The sequence below is a fragment of the Danio aesculapii genome, chromosome 20 (genome assembly GCF_903798145.1).
Source record: "Danio aesculapii chromosome 20, fDanAes4.1, whole genome shotgun sequence".
Classification (NCBI taxonomy): Eukaryota; Metazoa; Chordata; class Actinopteri; order Cypriniformes; family Danionidae; genus Danio; species Danio aesculapii.
In genome coordinates, this window is record NC_079454.1 from 49,454,849 (window position 1) to 49,467,750 (window position 12,902).

The window sequence follows — 12,902 nt, forward strand, 5'->3', positions numbered from 1 at the left end:
AGTACAGATAGCCTACAAAAGGATTCAATAAATGGCCACAGCATAATTGCCCTCAATTCCAGGCCTACATATTACGCAAACTCTTAATCATGGTTGATTTGGAATGGAAAACGACCTGTATTTTGATCTGTGTCGAGATCAGAAATTAAGCAGCATTATTAAAGCCAATCAGCTTGTGTTAATTGAAGGTAAGGACATTTGACCAAAGAGCCTAATTAGCAGAAATCAAATACATTCTTCTGAATTTGCCGAACTATTCATTCATTCATTTTCCTTCGGCTTAGTCTCTTTATTCATCAGAGGTCGCCACAGCGGAATGAACCGCCAACTTATCCAGCATATGTTTTACATCGCGAATGCCCTTCCAGCAGCAACCCAATACTGGAAACATCCATACACAATCATTCACACACACACTCATACACTATTACCAATTTAGTTTATTCAATTCACCTATAGAGCATGGGTTTGGTCTGTGGGGGAAAACAGAGCACCCAGAGGAAAGCCATGCGAACACAGGGAGAACATGCAAACTCCACACAGAAATACCAACTGCTGAGACTCAAACCAGTGACCTTCTTGCTGTGAGGCGACAGTGCTAACCACTGAGCCACCGTGTCACCCCTTTGCCGAACCAGTGGATTTAAATAATGTTTTCATGTTAGTTGATCTAATATGTCAGTTCTAACTTCTATGAATGTTAATTAAATAAAGTCAAATACTGTATATTCAGCAAGATGTGACAGCAACTATTACTCCAGCTAAAATCGACAAATATTAACAAATAAAATAACACATTTAAATATAGACATACGATTTTTGACTACTTTTTATGACAAAACTAGTATACAAAGTGGATACAATAGCGTCAACGTGACCATGCCATTTATGCAAACACTTAATTGAAGACACAGAATATATATTTATTTTACTTGCAGTTTTGCTTGATTGTTTTAGGATGATAATAAAGAAGGTGGTTGCTTTCACATTACAAGATGTATTATATGGAACTACTAAAGGATGCTTTTTTTTGTTGCACGATTTAATAAATGTTATCATTTTATTAGGCAAATATTTTATTCATAAATGTAGATATTTCAAAACCCCTCCTCTACTTGTCTTTATAAAAGAACTAAAAAACTTTTTGTCTTGTAAAATAAAAACTTAAAAATGTTTAATTTATTTCTATTATATGACTTGCTATAGTTGATATCGGTTTTATATAGTTTTTTTTTATTTCAGTTTGGATGATTTTTGTAACTGTACACTCTTTTCTGGACTTAATATGGGACTTTTGTGTTGAGTCTTACACATCTGATACATAATTTATAGAGGTGAATGACCGTCATTTTTCTGTATTTAGATTTAGTATTTATAATAATAATAATAATAATAATAATAATAATAATAATAATAATAATAATAATAATAATAATAATAAAAAACTCCATGTGAGAACCTACGTTGTTACCGATCGACCAATAAAAAACAAGCATTTTGGCGCGCGTGGGGTTTAATGCAATTTGATTAGCTGAAGTTCCAAGAGCGGGAAAGTTTTGTATCGTCGTCATTTGTTTTACTGTGTTAATGGCGTCCTGTAATGTGAGGGGACAATGCGGTTCAAACACCGGATTGAGGGTCGTTTTATTTCGCGAAGGAAGACGGAGATATTTAATCTGAAGTTAGGAGCAGAGCGAGAAACACATTTTGCTGTGAAGAAATGAAACGGGAAACCTGGACTGGAACCAAATCCGACGGAACGGTTTGATGCTTCTTGCCTGAAACGCAAGGTAAGCCTACTTGTTATTAATTAGCCTGCTTAGATTTGTGTAAAATTGTTGTATAAAACAGAATTACAGTGTACTAGCTTTCTGTGTTATTTTAGAATATCTATATATTCCTTATGTGTGAAGTACACTTTTAATAAAACTGATTCTGATTCTATATTAATGTTAACTTACAGTATTTTTCTTTTGAGTTGTTGATGTTCAAGATAGTGCTGGGATTTTATACAAACTTTTTAAATGTAGCTTGCATAACTAATCCATAAGTAATTTTTGCAATCAATTGAATTCAGTTGATGAGAGCAGCATGTTTGCTCTTGAAAATCTATGTTTGGTCAAATTTCTTACTTTTAAAACGTCATATGCCACTTGTCAGCTAGAGACCACTTCATTGGACAAAAATAAGTGAGGTGCAGGATGAGTCATCAGGGCCCAGTTTAAAAAAATAATCTGGATCAAATTGGTCCAGATTTGGAAATCCCATGTTTTGCTATCCAGGATTAATGGATCTCTCTTACTTTTATGACATGTTTTTAAAGGACAATTGGGTTGGATCACTGTGATCCAAATACCAAGTTTCAGGATTACCAAATCCTGTTTACCAGAGCCTTAATGGAACCAACAGTGTAGCCTACTGGTTTAGCAAAGAACAAAGGCTAGGCAAAATATACCAGTGACCACAAACCATTGTTTGTCTTAACAGGCCCGTAGCCAGCCTATTGAAAGGAGTGGTTCTTTTTTTTTTCTGAAAAAGTGAAGTTATTTGCCAAATTTTTTATTCAGTTATGTATTTTAGTGACATTTTAATAACTAATATTTGCTGGATCAGCTTGTTGAATGATCATAACCACACTTTTTTGATGCATCATAAAAATGTTTTCCTACAATTTTGTCAAAGTGCTCACCATACTATTTTACTACAAAGTATTTATTTACAAATTTGCATTTAAACTGTAAGTTAATTCAGTTTTATAAATATTGCAATGAAATGAATAAAGAAATATGAAAAAACACTTATTTTAAATACAAATTTATTATTCATCATTTAAATTAAATTTTTTAATACAAACTTCAGCCTACAGGCAAATAACAAACTGGTCATCTCATTCAACTTTCCTTATTAACAGTTTGGTCACTTGAATAATTAAAATTTTAATTTGCCTTAAAGCCTCATCTATCATCTATCGATAATTTTCACAATTTATGATGGTATAGCAGTCAAAAATGGGTCAAATTTTGGACTTTGTCAGTGGGGGGTGGGTCTTTCGAACCACCTGAACCCCCTTGGCTTTGGGCCTGTTTAATGGTAAGAAACAGAAACACTGCAAGTGCAATCAACAAACATTTTACATTATTCTAATACAAAACTGCATTGATAGTGTTCTATTGTTGTTGTTGACCATATATCTCATTAGATGTGACATGCTTCAAATATGAACGCATTTATATATTATCAGTAACCATTAAGTTTCTGATCATTCACTTAAAAATATGAAACTTTTTATTTTATTTTATTTGGTTAAAAAAAATCACAACTGAGTTCACCCTTCTGACGGGCTCAGGATAATCCTGTTTTTGGCCCAATCTGAGTACAAAGTTTTGAATAACCCAAAGGACAGGTTTGATCCAAATTGAATGAAAGATTGATCTTAATTCAAAATCCCTCTGTTACTTTTGAGAAACCTATTTCCAAGATTTGATCCAATCTGTCATCCAAAATCTCACTGGATTACTTTTGAAAAACAGCCCAGTGTTTTTGGTCTGTTTTGATAGACTTTTTTTGTAACGTTTAGAAGAATGTTAGCATTAGGGCTGCATGATATTGGAAAAATCTGACATTGCGATATTGTGTTTTGCTGCGATACATATTGCGATATGAATTTCACCAGATGGCTTGAATAGCTCTTTTTGTAAAACCAAAAAAAGCGTTAATTTAGATTTGATTGGGTTGATTTTGTAAGAATGTAAATCATGTATAAAAAATAAAATTGCAAGAATAATTACAATAAAGCAAAGAAAAAAAGTAAATAAGAACTGTTGTTTGTGGTATTTCAGAGAATAAAACTGTATTGAGATACAGAAATTTAATAATGTAATGTAAAATAACACTGTATAGTCGTAGTATATAAAATATATCTTCATTAAAGTTACAAATACTTGTATTTATTGTGCTCAAATGCTTTACACTTTCTTGAAATGCCTTTAAAACACATGCAAATGATAAAGTTACAATTTGTTAAGCTTATTAGTTGCAATGACTCCACAAATCTCATGTATTCTCAATTGTTAATTGACTATAATATGCAGCTTAACGTTGCATATCCTGCTATGTGACTATTGCGGACACGCACATTGCGATATCAATGCTGAAACAATATATTGTGCAGCTGGCATGCAGATGTGCTGTTTTAAAACTTTCAGTAGAGTTCCCAAAACTGGTTATTAAGTTTTAAGTATGTTTATTGTTTTTAGCCAGTGGTGCATAATGTAGTCATGATTTTCAAGTGTACAGTAGTGCCGCTTGGTAGCTTTCGTAGTTAAGGCTAAAGCATTGAATTCTGATTCATTTTTTTAGTGTGCCGACCTCGCTGTATGGTATTGAACAGAAAGTAGGCGCAGGTACGGTGCATTTCAATGCATCAGTGAAACCTGGATCTTTATCTTTTAGCTTAATTGAAAAGAGTGGGTTTGTAACGTGGCTCTAAAATGCTCTTCGTGCAGGCTGAGCGCTTTAATTGGGCTAAATTGATGAGAATTGAAAGCACTCAGTTAAAAGCAAGACACCACATTGGCAGGCGGCCTGTTGTGCCCAGTAACACAAAAGCACAAGGGCTCTTACCTGCACATTAGCATAGAGATGCCAAGGGTGAGGATCCGCTGTACACGATTTTAATAATAAACACATTTTCCCGTTAGCCTCCAGCACAAGAGGGAGTCAAACATTTTCAGAGGTCTTTTTTCCCTGTGCATCCATACTTCAGCTCATTTTAGCCTTAAAACTGAACTAAAACATAGCTTCAGTTATAATAGCTCGAGCAAAATTTGGGGCACGTTCAAAACTGAGTGTGTTTTTGTGTAAAATGTTAGACAGAAAATATTTAAACAATGGTAAATTGTATAAAACTCTCCAATATATTGTGCAAGCTAATGGATCCTTCTGTTTAATATTTGTCAGATAAATGTCATATTAAATAAAGTGTCTTTGACAGTAACAGTTGTTAAAATGCTAATGGGATTTCCCATAGAACAGTTTATAAAAGTTTATATTTGGATTTGACAGCTAAACTATATCTCATATGCAAAAATATTGCAAATATGTCCATTTACATATGTACAGTATAATTTCCAACCATTTGAGTTAACATTTTGGGGGGGGAGTTGGGGGGTGGTCATGTGTTTGTCAATTTTGCTCTTTCGGTAGGGTTGTTGCTAGATCGGATATGGATGCAGACGGAAGTTAATGAGAATTATATATATTATTTATTAAATTTCCCAGTTATTGTATTTTATTAACATCTACCCCAACCCTAAACCATGGTAATGTAAAAACAGTAGTTGTACCGAGTATTATTTATGCTATCTATTAAATTACCCAATAAATTGTATTTTTTAATGCCTACCCCCACCCCAACCCTAAACCCAACCGTCACAGTACTGTAAAATATTAATTATTGTTATACAGTGTCATAAAAAATGCTATTATAATTGATGTGCATATCGCACTTCCGGCCGGCCGCGTATCCAAACTAGACTTTACCTTTCGGTAAGACCGGCTAGGAGACTCTATAAATGACCGTTTCTGGTTTCCTCTCGCAACTTCCTGTATATGCTTTCTACATATTTGACAGAACATTTTTCGTAATTTACGGTGACTTTTATTTGGGCAGAGTGAGAGCGTGAGACAGAGCTGAAAAGCATGTACAGGGCTTGAAATGAACTCTTTTACTAGGTAGCACTTCAGAAATTTAGGCGCACCAACCAAAAATGAATGAGCACCACTGCAAATTGTATAATAACGAATTTATTGTATTTGAAAACAACAATCGGGACTAACAAAAATCAGAAACAACTAAGTAATTGTGTGATGACTTATTGATATTTGTGCAATAATTCCAATCATTTTGGAATTATTGCACAAAAAACAGGATTGTCTCGAGGCACAAGGCTGAGGAAGGTTACAGAAGAATTCTGCTGCTCTGAAAGTTGGTCACTGTCTGAGCTCCAGCGTTCTTCTGTGGAGAGAGGAGAACCTTACAGAAGGACAGTGTAGGGATGGTATACAGTTTAACCCAAAGAATGACCAGTCTGTCAGATGAAGAAGAGCCGGAGGCAGAGATTCAAATAAATAAATGAAGTTTCCTGAAGATAGTTTGCAGTTTCATCAGCAGAAGTCGGCTTTAACACTCGCAATGAGTTCCTAGGCCGCTCTGCTGACAATCACAAATCAATAACAATTATACTCTCACATAAGGTTATTAACTGCGTCACACATATAGGTGTTCTAACCTGATTGGTTAAAACACAGATAGAAGACTAGGAAAATTTCCACGTGGGGTGCGTGCGTACAATTCTGAACAATATCTCAAGCATAAACGTCAGACATCTGCTAGACTGTTTAGAGCTGACTCCAGACCTGTGAAACGGATCCACAATCAAATAGAACACACACACTTAAAGTATAATTTGTTTCTTATCCAAGGCTGAGTGTACTCTCAGCCATCTTTATCAAAACTGGTTAAAAAACAGTATAATCTACGTTCAGGCAGTTATATCCTTACTACACAAAGTCTATCTTGAATAAAAAGTAGAATCACCTTAAAAGAATTAACCGTAAAAAAATAGCAAAATCACTTTAGACATTTTAGATAGCATTAACTTATGGAAATAACAATAGAAGCAGTTGCTTCCAGCCCTCAGTTTCACTCAAGGTCTCCGTGACCTCTGACCTAGTTTGATGGCTCCTGAAAAAGTTACACAGACAGGCAAGTGCACTAAACATTCTTACATAAAGCAGTGTGTTTAACTTATTCTTTAGTTAAAATCATTTCAAAGTTAAATACTCATTCAAATAATCAAATAATTATATTTAATAAAAATAATGAGAAACAAGATGATGAGAAAAAGATAAACGTTGATTCATGCTGAGGTGGATTGGAAGGTATAAATCCGAATCGTTCAACAGACATCTGTGCAGCAATCCACCAATCAGGCCTGTATGGTAGAGTGGTCAGACGGACGCCACACACCACCTGGAATTTGCCAAAAGGCATCTGAAGGACTCTCAGACCATAAGAAACAAAAATCTCTGGTCTGATGAGACTAAAATTGAACTCTTTGGAGTGAATGCCAGGCGTTACGTTTGGAGAAAAACAGGCACCGCTCATCACCAGGCTAATACCATCCCTAAAGTGAAGCATGGTGGTGGCAGCATCATGCTGTGGGGATGTTTTTCAGCAGCAGGAACTGGAAGACTAGTCAGGATAGAGGGAAAGATGAATGCAGCAATGTACAGAGACATCCTGAATGAAAACCTGCTTCTTGACCTCAGACTGGGGCAACGGTTCATCTTCCAGCAGGAGAAATAACCCAAAGCACACCGCCAAAATATCAATGGAGTGGCTTCACAACAACTCATTGAATGTCCTTGAGTGGCCCAGCCAGAGCCCAGAACTAAATCCTATTGAACATCTCTGGCGAGATCTGAAAATGACTGTTCACCGTCGCTTCCCATCCAACCTGATAGAGCTTGAGACGTACTGCGAAGAGCTTGTGGCATCATATTCAAAAAGACTTGAGGCTGTAATTGCTACCAAAGGTGCATCAACAAAGTATTGAGCAAAGGCTGTCAATACTTATGTACATGTGATTTTATTTTTTATTATTATTATTTATTATTATTATTTTTGGATTATTAATTTTTAATAAATTTGCAACAGTTTCAAAAAATCTTTTTTCACATTGACGTTAGGGGGTATTGTGTGTAGAATTTTGAAATAATACTGTAACACAAAAAATGTGGAAAAAGTGTAGCGCTATGAATAGTTTCCAGATGCACTGTATGTGTGTCATGATTACCAGCGATCTCTACCACCAGAGGTCGCTGGTAAGAACTCGCTTTCACTTGGACTACATCTTATGAACTACAAATTAAGTCATGTCACACACACACACACCTGCTCCAAGTCTCCACTGATTGGACTCCCACAGCTGATGCTGCTTCTGGACTAATCACACACACTACTTTAGCAGCACACACACTCACTTCCTTGCCGAGTCTTGTTTACCTGTAAAGTGACAATTCAACACGTTTTCCTTGGTCTTGTTTCTCCGTGTTTTGACCTTTGCCAAGTTTGCTGTTTGTCCCTGTTCACTGCCTGCCTTCCGACCTCTCGCCTGTTATAGTGACTACGATTCTGGATTGCCTTTATTCATCTGTTTGCACCTGTGTTGACCCTTGCTTGCCTGACTACCGAATAAACCTGCACTTGGATCCTAACGTTGTCTCAGTCACTCCATGTGTTACAATGCGAAATTTAAATATGAATTAGTTTTTCATAAATGTACTTTGCATATATTTCTGTGGGAGGTTTATAAATGGGGTTTAACAGAAGTCTGCCTTAATGTGCAGCATAGTATTATTCTGAAAGCATGAAGGCCTTTAGAAATACTGAGATATTATTCAAGGATTTAGGAAGATCTAGTTGTTATTCACTATAATGAGATTCTGTTCTACAGTCGAGTCAATCTCTGTCATTTAAAGTGGAAATAGATGTGGATCATACACTCCACGGCTGTCATTGCAGTGTAAACATTTAAAGAAGTTTGTCCTCATTGCATTGCTATAGCCATTATGTGGTTTTGCGCTATTGAAAGGATTAGATCGCATTGAACTCATCCAGCTGAGCTCTGCTGCTGTAATAATGTCTGTCCTTCAGTCGTCTCGGTGTCTTGTGTCTCTACCTGCTGACCTTCAGTTACAGAGGTCACATCCGAAGCATTCTTAACTCCTCAACCAGAGCAAATCTGTTGACCTTGTGTGCTAAGCATTTTTCATTCTTCATTGCTCATGTTTTTCTCTCCATTTTACTGTTAGATCTGTTTGAGAAATCGATTTATAAGAACTTAATGCTCTTTAGATGTGCGAGCTAAAGCTGTTTTTTGGAAAAAATAAAAATTCTGTTGAACACGAAGATATTTTGAAGAATGCTGAAAAACTATAACTAGGCCTGCACGATATTGGATATTTGTTTTGTCATGATATATATTACGATATGAATATATTTTTACCAGATGAGTTGAAATACCTCTATTTGGAAAGATTTCATTCACTTAGATCGACTGAGGTGAACACGTCTTTTTCTATGCAGTGCATCCGCATATATGATGATAAATTACAAGCAAAATAAATAAATGGGGATAAAATACTAATGTCTTTAACACTTAAAGAACCTTACACATCCAAAGTAAAAAGTAATTTAGACATTTTAATGTACCTGGTAGTCTTCAATGAGCTCCTGAGATGATTCTCCCAGGTAGAAAAGCAGGCAGCGGATCACAGCATATCACTTTTCTTCAACTTGCCGATTAAAACAAAAGTAAATTTCTGTGGTCATTAACCAGTAACAGTGTAAATCTCCATCTACAAATAACTGCTTATCTAATAAGTCAGGAAGCAGAAATTGGATGCGCAATTTTAACAATTACCTGGTTGAGTGAATGTAGTCCAGTTTTTGCAGAAAGGCTGGGTACGGGGTGTTGTGGTTATGCTTCTGTTCTCTTTATTGATCTAAGATAAATGAGATAAAATGTAACACATTTACAATTTAGTGGTCAAATCAACACTTTTTTTTTTTTGCCAACCACACACACATATACATGTTGAATACATTAGTATATCTATATAAATGTGTTATCCAACTTACCTTGCATGAGCTTGAATGGTGAGAGCAATCTGTTGAACATATTAGAAATGTTAATGTCAGAAAATTGAATAAACATATAATGATATTACTGCTTTAAAATTTGATCATTTTATTTTAAATTTAAATTTGATTAATTTATTTTAAACTCTTTTCAATTATCAGCAATAAATGTTCACGCATATAGAGGCTGCCTGAACATACTCAGTAATGTTACTAGAATATATATCACTTTAGTTTAATAAGGAATATATCCTTAATATATTAATAAATATGTCTTTCTACGTCATGTTTTGGCCTCTCAGGGCTCAGGTAACTTATCATTCTGGGTTTAAATGAGTTCTGAAGCTGTCCAATCTAAGAAAACTCGTATTTATAGTGCTGTATAGTCGTATTTATAGTAATGTTCAGTTAATTATGTCCTTATTGAGATTTACTGCTATGCTTGGACACTCGTACTCGTAAAAAATCATCTTTAAGTTCACTGTAGATTTTACTCCTCCGCAGATTATATTTAGAATGCAACACTTTTGTTTTAGACACAAACATGGTTTGCTAATATGCTTATGCTAATCGGATCTTCAGCAAACTCACTCAAATAACACTTTAATAATCTCTTTAACCACCGAAACTGCAGACAGGAGCTCCAGGAACCCACGAACACAGGGAGAACATGCAAAATCCACACAGAAATGCCAACTGGCCCAGCTGGGGCTTGAACCAGCGACCTTCTTGCTGTAAGGCAATTGTGCTATCCACTGTGCCACCGTGCTGCCCATTCTTTATTATTTTAATGAAGATTTTAAAATCTTTATGGAAAAATAAATGCCAAAATGCTTGAGGAGCCAGAGCTGCTGCAAAAAGTGTGCAGGCATTGACACTTATGTTTTATTTTTTAGGTTTGTCAAGGTGTTGTTGCTGCAACGGTTTCATGGAGGGGTTATTCATTAAATAGATTTAGCTGATAATGGTTAGTTTATTTCTTCTTGTTGGTTTGATCTCAAGGGTTGGTGCATTATTTTGCCTTGAACATTATTGCAATCATAACAGAAGTATTCTTGAGGGGAGGATAAGTGCATGTAAATGCTGCCAGAGGTGGGCGAATCTCTTGTTTCTCTTCATGGTCATAATTCTCTCCTACGCTGATGATTTGGCCAGTGTTTGCAGGTTTAATAAACAGCTGGTCAATCACAGAATGTGTATTTTGGAGAACATTCAGAGACTGAAGCCACACATAAAAATGTCAATGTTAAGCTTTTATACTATCTGCTACTATTTCAAATGTTGCAACATCTTTATCCTTAACTTAATGTTTTTTACTCGTAGTAGTTGTCCATTTTTATTTTTTGGTGATTATTAGTGGAAATACAATAACAAATGATGTGAAAAAATGTTCACACTGTTGTCTTTTTTTTTTTCAAATATCATTTGTTACAGTCTATGTCCACCTATAATATGTGAGCCAATCATGACAACAAATGTCACTTTGGCTGAATTTAATAATTAATCAGGTTTCAACAATTTTAACTTAATATTATTTTGTCAGTTTGATTGATCTATATTGATAACAAAAAAATAATACGATTTAACTGAAAAATGTAAGGCCTCAAGACTATTATTATTATTATTATTTGTACAGTGTATGAGTCAGTTTTCTTGATGACTCTCCATTTTTCCAAACCTGTACTTTTAAAACTAAACATTATACAAGCAAAAGCAAGTACCATGCTAAACAGACTGTTGCAATCTTGTAGGTTGAGTTTGTGGTGAATTCATCCAATCACAGCAGTTTAAAGAGAGTTGAAATGAGGATGTGAAACAGTTTACAAATATTGGACTTTTTTGGTGCACAAACATTGCAAACTTTATAAACTAATCCAATGTTTCTTTTCTTCAACATTAAAGATGATTTTTAGCTTTATAAGACCTCAGTATATCGTTAGCCACCACAGGTATTATTTAGTTTTGCTTGCATGTGTTTTTTTTAAACTCTGAAAGTGCCAGTCAACAATGACTACTGGTTAATTAAAATATTTAATGAACTACTCCAGTAGATGTCACATACATCTATGGCTTGAAGGTGAACAAATGAACAGTAATAAATAAATATAATTTTTAGGTAAAATATACCTTTTAAAGTCTCTGTGAATCGCAAGCTGTGGAGGACTTTAATCAGCTATGAAAACTGCACATTATAGACTGTAACCCACTGCTGTTTATCCTTTTCCACGTCACTCATTGTCAAATAACGCTTGATCCGTGCAAACCGTTAGAGCCGATCGCAGCCCTTTAAGTTGAGTGCGGGAACACGGTGACCAATCGCAGGCATTTAAGAACTCACTCAACAATGCTCAAAAAGCAAGCAAGATAATATTTCATTTATTTATGTGCTATAAATGCACATTGTTCTGTGCCTGTACTTGAGTTTTGTTTGATACATTCAAAAAGAGTGTTTTCTTTCAGCAGGTAAAATTAAAGGTACAGTTCAATCTAACTGCTTGTATTAAAAGACAACATTGTATTACAAATAAAATATAAATATAAATGTATTTATAAATTATACATTTTAATAGTTTTAATAAGAATTCTTGTGAAATAAAATCTAAAATTGTGTATGGAAAGCATCGTCAATGTACTGTGAATGTCATGAAATCAATATGATGAATGTAACCAATCTAAATGTAAAGGCTTTAAAGGTTTTATATATCTATATATAAGATTTAATATTATATATCCTTTATTTAATTGAATTTAAAAGTATTTTTTTTATTTGTCATGACATCTGACAACTTTATTGGAAAGAATGGTTTTAAATGAACAGAAGCACAGTGTAGCGTACTTTGTGATTATGCTGGGTCTTTCTTTGGTGCTATTAAAACCACCACATCAAACTTGTAACTGTTTTATCAAAGTATTGTAATCCGCATTTTAAATTGCAATATCAGATAATAAGATGAATCATAATTAGATGTTTTTTTTTCTCCAAATCGTGCAACTCTACAATTGTAATCACGATTATTTAAAGCGATATAGACTGGAATGCACTGTAACTCAGCAGGTGGACCGCAACTCCAAACGCAGAAGCAAATTGTCAGACTTTGATTGTAAATTAAACTAATAAATGAAATTATCATAATAAATTAAACTGTAAAATGTAAATTCTCAGAATTTTGATTTCATGCTGACTTTAATTATCTAA